At 43.4% G+C, this 9,160-nt stretch overlaps 2 non-coding genes across 2 annotated transcripts; both read right to left on the bottom strand.

Moving 5' to 3' along the window:
* Window positions 1–4,045: 4,045 nt before the first annotated feature.
* Window positions 4,046–4,200, bottom strand: LOC147854059 (U4 spliceosomal RNA). Its single transcript, XR_015531234.1, has one exon. It is a non-coding gene; the product is annotated as a U4 spliceosomal RNA (small nuclear RNA).
* Window positions 4,201–6,977: 2,777 nt separating this feature from the next.
* LOC147854058 (U4 spliceosomal RNA) lies at window positions 6,978–7,135 on the bottom strand. Its single transcript, XR_015531237.1, has one exon. It is a non-coding gene; the product is annotated as a U4 spliceosomal RNA (small nuclear RNA).
* Window positions 7,136–9,160: the final 2,025 nt, after the last annotated feature.

Below are 9,160 nucleotides of genomic sequence, written 5' to 3'. Positions count from 1 at the left end.
GTAATGGGTGAAGGAAGCCAATGAAAGGAACGTCGCGGACGCGGAACGGCAAAAGACGAATACCATAGGGAGTGCCGGCGGTAGCCACCCAGAAAACGAGACATGGCAAGCACTGCAGGAATGTCAGATCACGCTGCCGTTAGGACGACTTTTGCAACTCGTGCCGCGATTTACGGAAGGACTAAAAACGGGCATGACAGACGGTATAGCTCCACCGGCACCAGTTCTGTTCTCGAATCCGGAGGAAGGACCGACGGTGGTAGACACTAGTAGTCCGGCGATTACAGCTATTGTCAAAGGGCACGAACTTCCCGGCACCGTAATCGATGGAGGTTCCGGGGTGAACGTAATAAGCCTCCGCACGTGTGATGCCTTGGGTATACATGAATGGGAGCCATGTCCGTTCTGGCTACGGATGGCGGATACGAGCTCGGTACGAGGTCACCATAGGAGGTCACACATTCCACATCTCGGCTGTAGTGCTGCAGCTACAGGCGCACGGCGCGTATCCACTGTTGCTGGGCAGACCATGGTTGAAAACAGCACACATCAAGCAAAATTGGCGGAAAAATATGATTACCTTCCGGCGCGGAAAAGCCAAGGTCCGGGTGCCGACACAACCACGGACGAGCAACGGTAAGGAATGCACACCGCTGTATGCGGAATGCGTGAACATGCTTGAAGGATTGGCAGACGACGAAGAGGCCCAGTACTTGGACGAACACCCGAAGATCGTACCACTGTTCGAGATTGACGTAGCTGAAGCCGTAGCGCCATACTTGCCGCAGCGGGACGACACCGAGGCCGAACCAGACAAAGATGCGATTCGGGAATTACGGCAAGCACAGGAAGCGTTGGAACGGGAAATGGCCGTATCCCAACGGGTAAAAGCATCCCAGCTCGAAGAAGTAAACCTAGGAAGCAAGGACGAATCAAAGCCGGTACACATCGCCAAAGAAATGAAGCCGGAAGATAAAGCGTCGATGATCAAGCTTCTCACGGAGTTTAGCGACGTATTCGCCTGGTCCTACGAAGACATGCGAGGGCTGGACCCTCAATTATATCAGCATGGTCGCCAAAACTGTGTTATTCGCTTAGCCGGACAAGGCCTAACACAAGGTGTCACGGAGACACTTCACCAAAGGGTGATTACGGCATAGGATCAAGATTCAACGATTACACCGACTTACGTAGGTTACACGATTAGATTGTTTTGGTTAATTACACGCGTAAGATATAACAGTGATTACAGAACGGAAATCAAGACAGAAGTATAAACAACATAAGCTCTACTAATTATCCGCTGTCATTACAATGGGGTCCGGGCCTTTAAATAGGTTTCCGGCCCGTAGTACAAAACGGTGCCTCTCGCACCTATTCGGGATCCGTCCGGATCTGGAACGGCATACCGTTTCCAGTCCGTCCGTCCACACTATGCTCATTTACAACCATATCTAATTAATTCCTTCACTCCGTATTTTGGACTCCTTGCCGGCCGGTAACAATGGCTCCGCAGCTACGGAGCCCAACACCACCTTCGAAATCATCCGGGAGCCACGGCCGATCATTACGGCCTAGTCACAACGAGGGAAAGCCGTATTGACGACGGAAAGCGAGGTTTTGGCATATCCAGATATCCCGAACACGGCCCATGAGTTCAGCGCCCTCTTGCAGTTCGGAACCTCTTTTGAGCTCATGGAATTCCTGACAATGCAACAAATAAAGGCCTCACAACGAATGGTCGAGGAGCATGCGGAGCGCCAGATGATCGAGCACGCCCTAACACAAACGGTTGAGAGCAACGATGAGGACCGGCTAGCTAGAGTCGTCAGATAGAGGAATGCCGGTATACGCCGAGTGGGGATGGAGCTACCCCCATTAAACATGGCCCTAGTGGAAGTCCATAGGGAACTGGCAAAGGTCAGCACGGGCGCCAAGGAGATGGCCATTAAATATAAGAATGTCTAGAAGAAGGTGAAACTGACCCAAGTCGAGCTGCAAAAAGCCAACGAACGCATCGCGGAGTTGGAAACTAACGCGACTACGGCGCAACAGGCAACTCCACCACCAAACCACGCCATCGACACCTTGAAGGAAGAAATTGAGGCTCAGACCGCCATTGCCTCAAAAGCAAAAAGGGTCGTACAACTAGCGGAATCAGAAATTGACCGCCTTCGAGCTGAATTGCGCCAATCCTCAGACAGGGAAAAGGAGATCCGGGCTAACGGCCGAAAGGTAGTAAAAACCCTTGAAGAGAAACTCGTTGCGGAGGTAGCACAGCACATCCGGACAAAAGACGAAAACGCCCAATTACCGGAGGAAGCGAAGAAATCGGAGGCGGCAATCGCGGGACTCCAGACCTTATTGGAGAAAAAGAAGGTATGGTTCGATGAGCAGCTGGTGGGCAAACAGGAAAGAAGGCATCAGCTCGAAATCCGCGTAAACAATGAAATGGGGAAATTAGAAGAACTCCATGCAAAGGAATCCCAGCTGTGGGCGGGCCTGAAGACCACGTACGAAGAAGCGGCGGCGGTTAGTCAACAAGAAATTGCAAACCTCAAGAAGTCGGTGGAGGAAGCACGCAACCGTTGCCAGGCCATCACAGACAATGTGCGTATCCTTCTTCAAACAAATCGGGAGAGGTTCACAGCGCAATTGAAAACGGCGCTAGACAAAGGATGGATGGCGTGGGTAGCCCAAGCAACGGAATTGCAAGCATATAGTGCGGACTGGGAGAACTGGCGAAAAGAAGGTCGAGGTTTCTATAAACTCAATGAGGAGAGCATTGCGGTCGTACGCGAGGACCTAGCACAAGACTATCGCACGCTAGCGGACCAACATTCCAAAGAACTCGCGCAGCTCTTAGATGATTTTGGTGAAAGCTAGGAGGAGCTATTTCACCAGATCACACAAGCTGGCAGCACGCGAACAAATGAGGAATCCATCGCGACGCCAATTCTGGGCACTGCCGAAGAAGAGGAACCTCATGGCAAATCACCAGAAATTACAACGACGGTGAACAACGCGGAACAACGAGCGGAGTCCCCCACATTACCAGACAGCGAAACCACTACCCAAGAGGAGCCCCATCTACAGGAGCCCACACTATTGGCCGACCACACGGAGAACGTTCCGGACCAAGCGGAACCGCAAGCCCACTCCCCGGAGCGTACAACAACGGTCGACACCACGGAGGAAGTGACAGTTGAGACAGAGCCGCGACCGACCGCAAGCACGACGACGGTTGAGCCCAACCCACTAGCCCAAGAAGAGCCCATCGTACCCGGACCGCCCACACAGGACGACCACGACACCAGGAGAAGCCCTCCTGACCAAACAAGGGAACCACACCACGATGCACCTACAGGCCCTACGTCGCCTCCAGACGCGGACACCGTAGCAAAGCCAAACATCCGAGCCATTTGGGAAGAAGATTAACGGGATGGGTCCGACGTGCCAGGGCAGTGTCCCACAGGCGTGCCAGGTGTTGTCCGCTGAAATAGTAACCGACGGACAAGAGCGTACGAATAAGAAAGAATATAAGATTGTAATGCATGTAACTGTTCACGCAGGAAGCGTGAACGGCTAAAAAGACCTTGTGTATATAAAGGGCAGAAAACCTCTGATAGAGGTAGCGTGTAATTTTGGAATGTAAAGAAGCGTATCGTAATAGAATTCTATCTTCTTAGATACCTGTGTATAGCTACAGCTAATCTATTGTGTGCTTGTAATACCTGGGAGTGTAGAAGTAAGCAATGTGAGTGTGTAGCCACTGTTAAAGGAGTTCCGTTGTAGCCGTCTCCCTTATACACTGCTAGGTTACAGGGAACATTCCCCTACGTATTACGCACAGATGCCACCGTTCGTTGTTTCACAGTCACTTGGAGGTCTAGGTCAAAGGACTCACTGTAGATCGTGTTCCTAATCGGTAACAGAAGACGAACACAAAATAACTAGCGTGAAAGACCAAACAAGGACGAAACCTATGCTCATCAAAACAAGGCAACTAATTCTTCTTTCAATGTTTGTGTTACGGTTTTTGCTAGGCCCACCCCTCCGAAGAGATAGGGGGCCTTTCCAAAAATTCTCCAACGCTCTCTTTCAAGAGCCAAGGAGGGGGGTCGGAAATAGTTTTCAACCAGCAATTGACGCGTCTCGGGAAGCCCTCACTAACTACGTCATTGCCCCAAGCGCAAAGATGATTTGATTGTTTGCTCCCTTTTCTCTTTTATAACCATGGCCATCCCATGCCTCACGATGTGGGACACATTGTCAATGTGCGCACAAATGCCATGATTGAGATACCAAACATTTTGTTGGAGACTAAACCTGAACCTAAATAATAGATAATGGTGGGATGTGAATTGTGTGTCCCATACACATAGATACATTCACATACACATACAAATTTGTAGTAACATGTTATATTGTTGATTTCAGTGAATCGGAATCCATCAGGAATATTTACAAAAACTGAGGTTATAAACATTCCAAATTTAGAAGATATCATGCTTAGACATATCACATACCCTAAGGGAATTCTCGAACTGTAAAACCTAAACAAAACAATATTTTGGATGTCGAGAAACAGTTGGCGGTGAAAAGCCGGAACTTCTGCTTGATCAAAGACATAGTTTTCAAGGAGGGGGGTGAGAAGACATAGATATGGGTGGGATGTGAATTTTGTGTGTCGTACACATAGATACATAAACATATACATACACATACACATACTAACTTATAGTAACGTGTTATATTGCTCATATAATTGAATCGAAGTCTATCAAGAATACTTACAACAACTGAGGTTATAAACATTCCAAATTCAAAGGATGTCATGATTAGACATATCACATACCGTAAGGGAATTCTCAAACTATAAAACCTAAACAAAACAATATTTTGGATGTCGAGAAACAGTTGACAGTGAAAAGCCGGAACATTGAACAACCGTGGGACACTTTGTGAGTGTGCGCACTAATGTCATGATTGAGATATCAAACATTTTATTCGAGCCTAAACCTAAACCTAAATAAAAGATTTGTGTGGGATGTGAATTGGGTGTGTATTGTACAGATGGATGTGTGTGTGTGTGTGTGTGTGTGGCATGCGTGTGTGTGTGTGTGTGTGTGTGTGTGGATGGATGTAAATACATTGATACATGCGCAAGGCCCACAAATGTGATGAGGACAAATTAGGGTTTTACCTTAGGGCCATAAAGGAGATGATATCTATGTGAATTGATTCTCTTAACAATGAAATGGTCAATTTGTTATCGTCTCACATGAAAGCAAACAAATTTCTTGGTGTGGGGATGTTGAAGTTATAGAAATATAGGAGACTTTTCCTTCGATAACTAGAGAGAATAAAAATTCAAGAGACATCGAGCGATAAAAATGTAAGGAGGAAGCTTGAGAAAACGTTGATCTTAAGGAGGAAGCTTGAGAAAACGTTGATCTTTACTGGCAACATAGCCCTACTTTTATCATTTGTGGAAGTGTTGTCTTCTCCATCAATCTCATGCACTACTCACATATATAGGTAAACCTTCTTCTTTCTTCTTCAGGGTATGTGTGAGCACATGTAGGTAGAAGTAGGATAGCAAATAGTACTATGGAGGGTGGTTTGATTACGATATAGTTTGAAGGAGACATGCTTTAGACACCACTGATGTCAATTTATTTTTTCTTTCATGTGAATGGTGATCACGTTTTTGACTTAGTACCAAGTTTGTTATAAACTTGATGCTTTGGTGATTCCCCCGTGACGGTGATTAAATTTTAGATCTTGATATTGTAAATCATTTTGTAAGATTGGTAGCCCTAAATGCAACAAGGAGTTTTTGTATTTGCATTCCCATATTTATAACCTATGAAGCTTGAAAGTTAAAAGAAAACTATTTCATTATGTTGTGTTTGTTTGTCAATTTGAATTTTTATGCTGCTTTTTCCATCATAATTGAATCACTAAATGCTTGATATGATTCTTGTGTATGCCCAACGACACACCATTCTTAAAAAATATAAAGTATTCATAATGGATCTTTAAAAAGCAGTAAAGTTTGTGAACTCCCATCTACGATCATTCTTCAACATAGTCCATGAGCACGGGTAACCAACCTAACCTAAATCGAAGCAAATAATGGAAAAATATAGAAATTGTGGTGCTATTACAACATAGCAAAATGTGATATGTCAAAATGAAAGCATGTCCTTGCATCACCCATTTTAGCATATTTGCGAAACATAGGAGCCAACGCTTTGCTTCTTTGCGGTCCTAATGGATCCAAACCACGTCTTGAATTTGAACTTGATGAGCAGAAGTTAAACCAAAACTCACAAATAAAGTGAATTAGTAAGTGTTTGCTTGTAGGCACTGTTTTACACTCTGATGCTAAGTTTATAGACCATGTTTTAGCAATAATTTCGGAATAGTTCGTGTATTTCCTTTTATTGTCCATGCAATTTTTAGGAAGAAGGAAGGAGATGCCACCATTATGGGAGTTATTGTGTAATATTACTATATATTACATTTGAAAGGCTTCTTGGTCTAATACTTTCCATCAAGCTAGAGCCTCACCAGTTGAAATGGTACGTAATATTTGGCTAGACATGATGCATACTTTATAAGGACAAGGAGATTGTCTTATTAGAGATTCTGAAGCAAAAGTTGCTCATCACCATTAGTTTCTTACTCAATGGAGAGCTATTACACTTATTTCCTCCAAAGGTGGTAATCCTTTTTGGCACTTTCAGCCACCAAGAGGGTTGTTCAATCCACTAATCACTTGAGAATGGAAACAATGTAAATTGCTTTATACTAATGATTGGATATCTTTAACAACAAAGAAAAAGACAAAAACATGCGTCCTACGGCAAGATTATGTATATACTCATAATGAACACATACACATAAATATTTGTTAGTGTATTATGTACACATACACATACATATTTTGTAGGGTTTTGATTTTCTAGGCCCACCCCTCCAAAGATTTGGGGGAGGGGACTTTACAAAAATTCTCCAAGGCTCTCTTTCAAAAGCCAAGGAGGGGGGTTGGAAATAGTTTTCAACCAGCAATTGGCGCGTCTCAGGAAGCCCTCACTAACTACGTCATTACCCCAAGCGCAAAGATAAATTTCGAATGTTTCATCCACCTTTCCATTTTATAGCCATGGCCCTCCCCTACCTTACTATGTGGGACAACTTCTCAATGATCATATGATTAGCAAACAAACTTCCTCTTCTTTGTAGTAATCAATGGAGTAGTTGAGGTCCATAAAATACATAGTAATCTAGTTTCTTTCCTTTTACGTCCATTTCATACTTATGTTATGGTAATTGATCCAAGTTGAAGGTCTTTGCATATACATATGTTTACCTACACATTCCCCATTGCTACTTGGTCGAAATTAGCACTCTATATGGCAGAGGAAGACTGTTTAAAAACTATATGGCATATACAAGAGAGCCATTGTCAACGAAAGACATTTGTGGATCGGCATCGCAAGGGTAACGAGAAATTATTCGAAATCGACAAAGTTGTGTTAGTATTCCATACCCAGATTGCCTTAATGCCAAGGAAATTAAGGTTTCGGTGGATTGGACCATATTCATTTGGATAATCAACGAATTTAACAGTACATATTAGTTGGGCACATTAGTTAGAGACGAGGTACTGAAATGGGTGAATGGGTTCCCAATTAAACCCTACATAGGCCCACCACTATCGAATACATTCATTAGACGAAAGAAGAGTAGGGACAACACAAATGACTACACTAAGGAATAATCGGCGGGAGCCAGAAAACCTATAGGACAAACACTAAGAGCTTAAGTAGAACCATTTTGGCAAATGCCAACAAGTGGCGACCGGGAAAAATCATCCTCGAGATACAAACTAGCACCATTGTTCGAGTGTAACTAGTATCTCTCATACCAATTGTTCGAGTCTAACTAGTTAATTAAGCAAAACTTAAAGAATTATAGATCAATGAAAGGAAAGAGGCGGTACCAAACCACTTGACTACCCCTTAATAACGACGTGAGATGGACCTGTACCTCCTCTATATTTGTTACCATTAATGGTTGATGCGAGTCTTACCTTGGGTTTTGCGATGAATGGATGTGGTTAGCTAACAACGAGCCATAGCCACACTGTCATAGTCTCAACATAAGTCAAGCCTCCCTTGATAAGAAGGTAGCTAGTCTCCTTAGTGTTCACACTTGAAAACTTTATTTAAAGTGGGTAAGTGATAACACGGTTAATAGTTACCTAACATCATAGAATTGAATATTACAATTCATTCCCTTCAAAATTAACCCACATGTACTCATCATGAGATTAGGGAAAACTACGGAAAACCTATCTCATGATCAAGTATGGCTATGCATGTAACACTTCCACTTTCTCTTCATTGAAACAATGATAATGTTATGAAATTCCTTCCAAATATTTATCACAATATAAATTCCATCGCTCGCTTCAGGTTGGTGGTTTGCTCTATTTCTTTATGAAGCTTGAACGCCAACTCTATTCTTTCTTTCCCTTTTGCATTCATCGTTTGACTCGTCATTAATTCTTCTCATATTCAAACAACTTCTCTATTATCTTGTTTCATTGAAGGCCCTACTTTTTTGTCCAACCTTTTCCTCTTTTTGTGACAAGAACTTCGTAATTTTGGCATATGGCCTCTACGAGGTCCATCTTCTCTTCCACAAGATCATTTCATCCCTTCATCATCTAAACTCTTTGCTCGGCTTCATTGGCCTCATCCATTTGGAGCTTCCCTTTTCCAACAATTTCTAGAACGATTGACCAAAATTCTCCTTCCTGGTAGCCCTAATCTCTTGCAATTTTTAAATATAATATAATATAATATGTAACATTAATGGTTTAGCAAGGAATTTATTGTTTGTACTCATATCAATTTTGGTTGTCATTGATGGAGTTCCCTTGACCATAAGAACCCTACTTTGTTTGTGTTGGGATGGATTCTTCAATTTTACTTGTACTTACCCTTATGCTTGTTCATACTCGTCTTCGTCTTTCTCACTAGTTACAAATGTCATGCTTATATATTGGGAGACATGCATCTTTTCCACTACTTTGGTGATTCATTTTACCATGAAAGACGTAATAGTGTTCACTTGGTTTAAA

Source organism: Azolla caroliniana, unplaced genomic scaffold, assembly GCF_043228905.1.
Source record: "Azolla caroliniana isolate FFs.n. ecotype wild unplaced genomic scaffold, voAzoCaro1.0.p SCAF_16, whole genome shotgun sequence".
In the NCBI taxonomy this organism is placed as follows: Eukaryota; Viridiplantae; Streptophyta; class Polypodiopsida; order Salviniales; family Salviniaceae; genus Azolla; species Azolla caroliniana.
The sequence above is the reverse complement of the archived record's forward strand: the minus strand, read 5'-3'. Positions and strand labels throughout refer to the sequence as shown.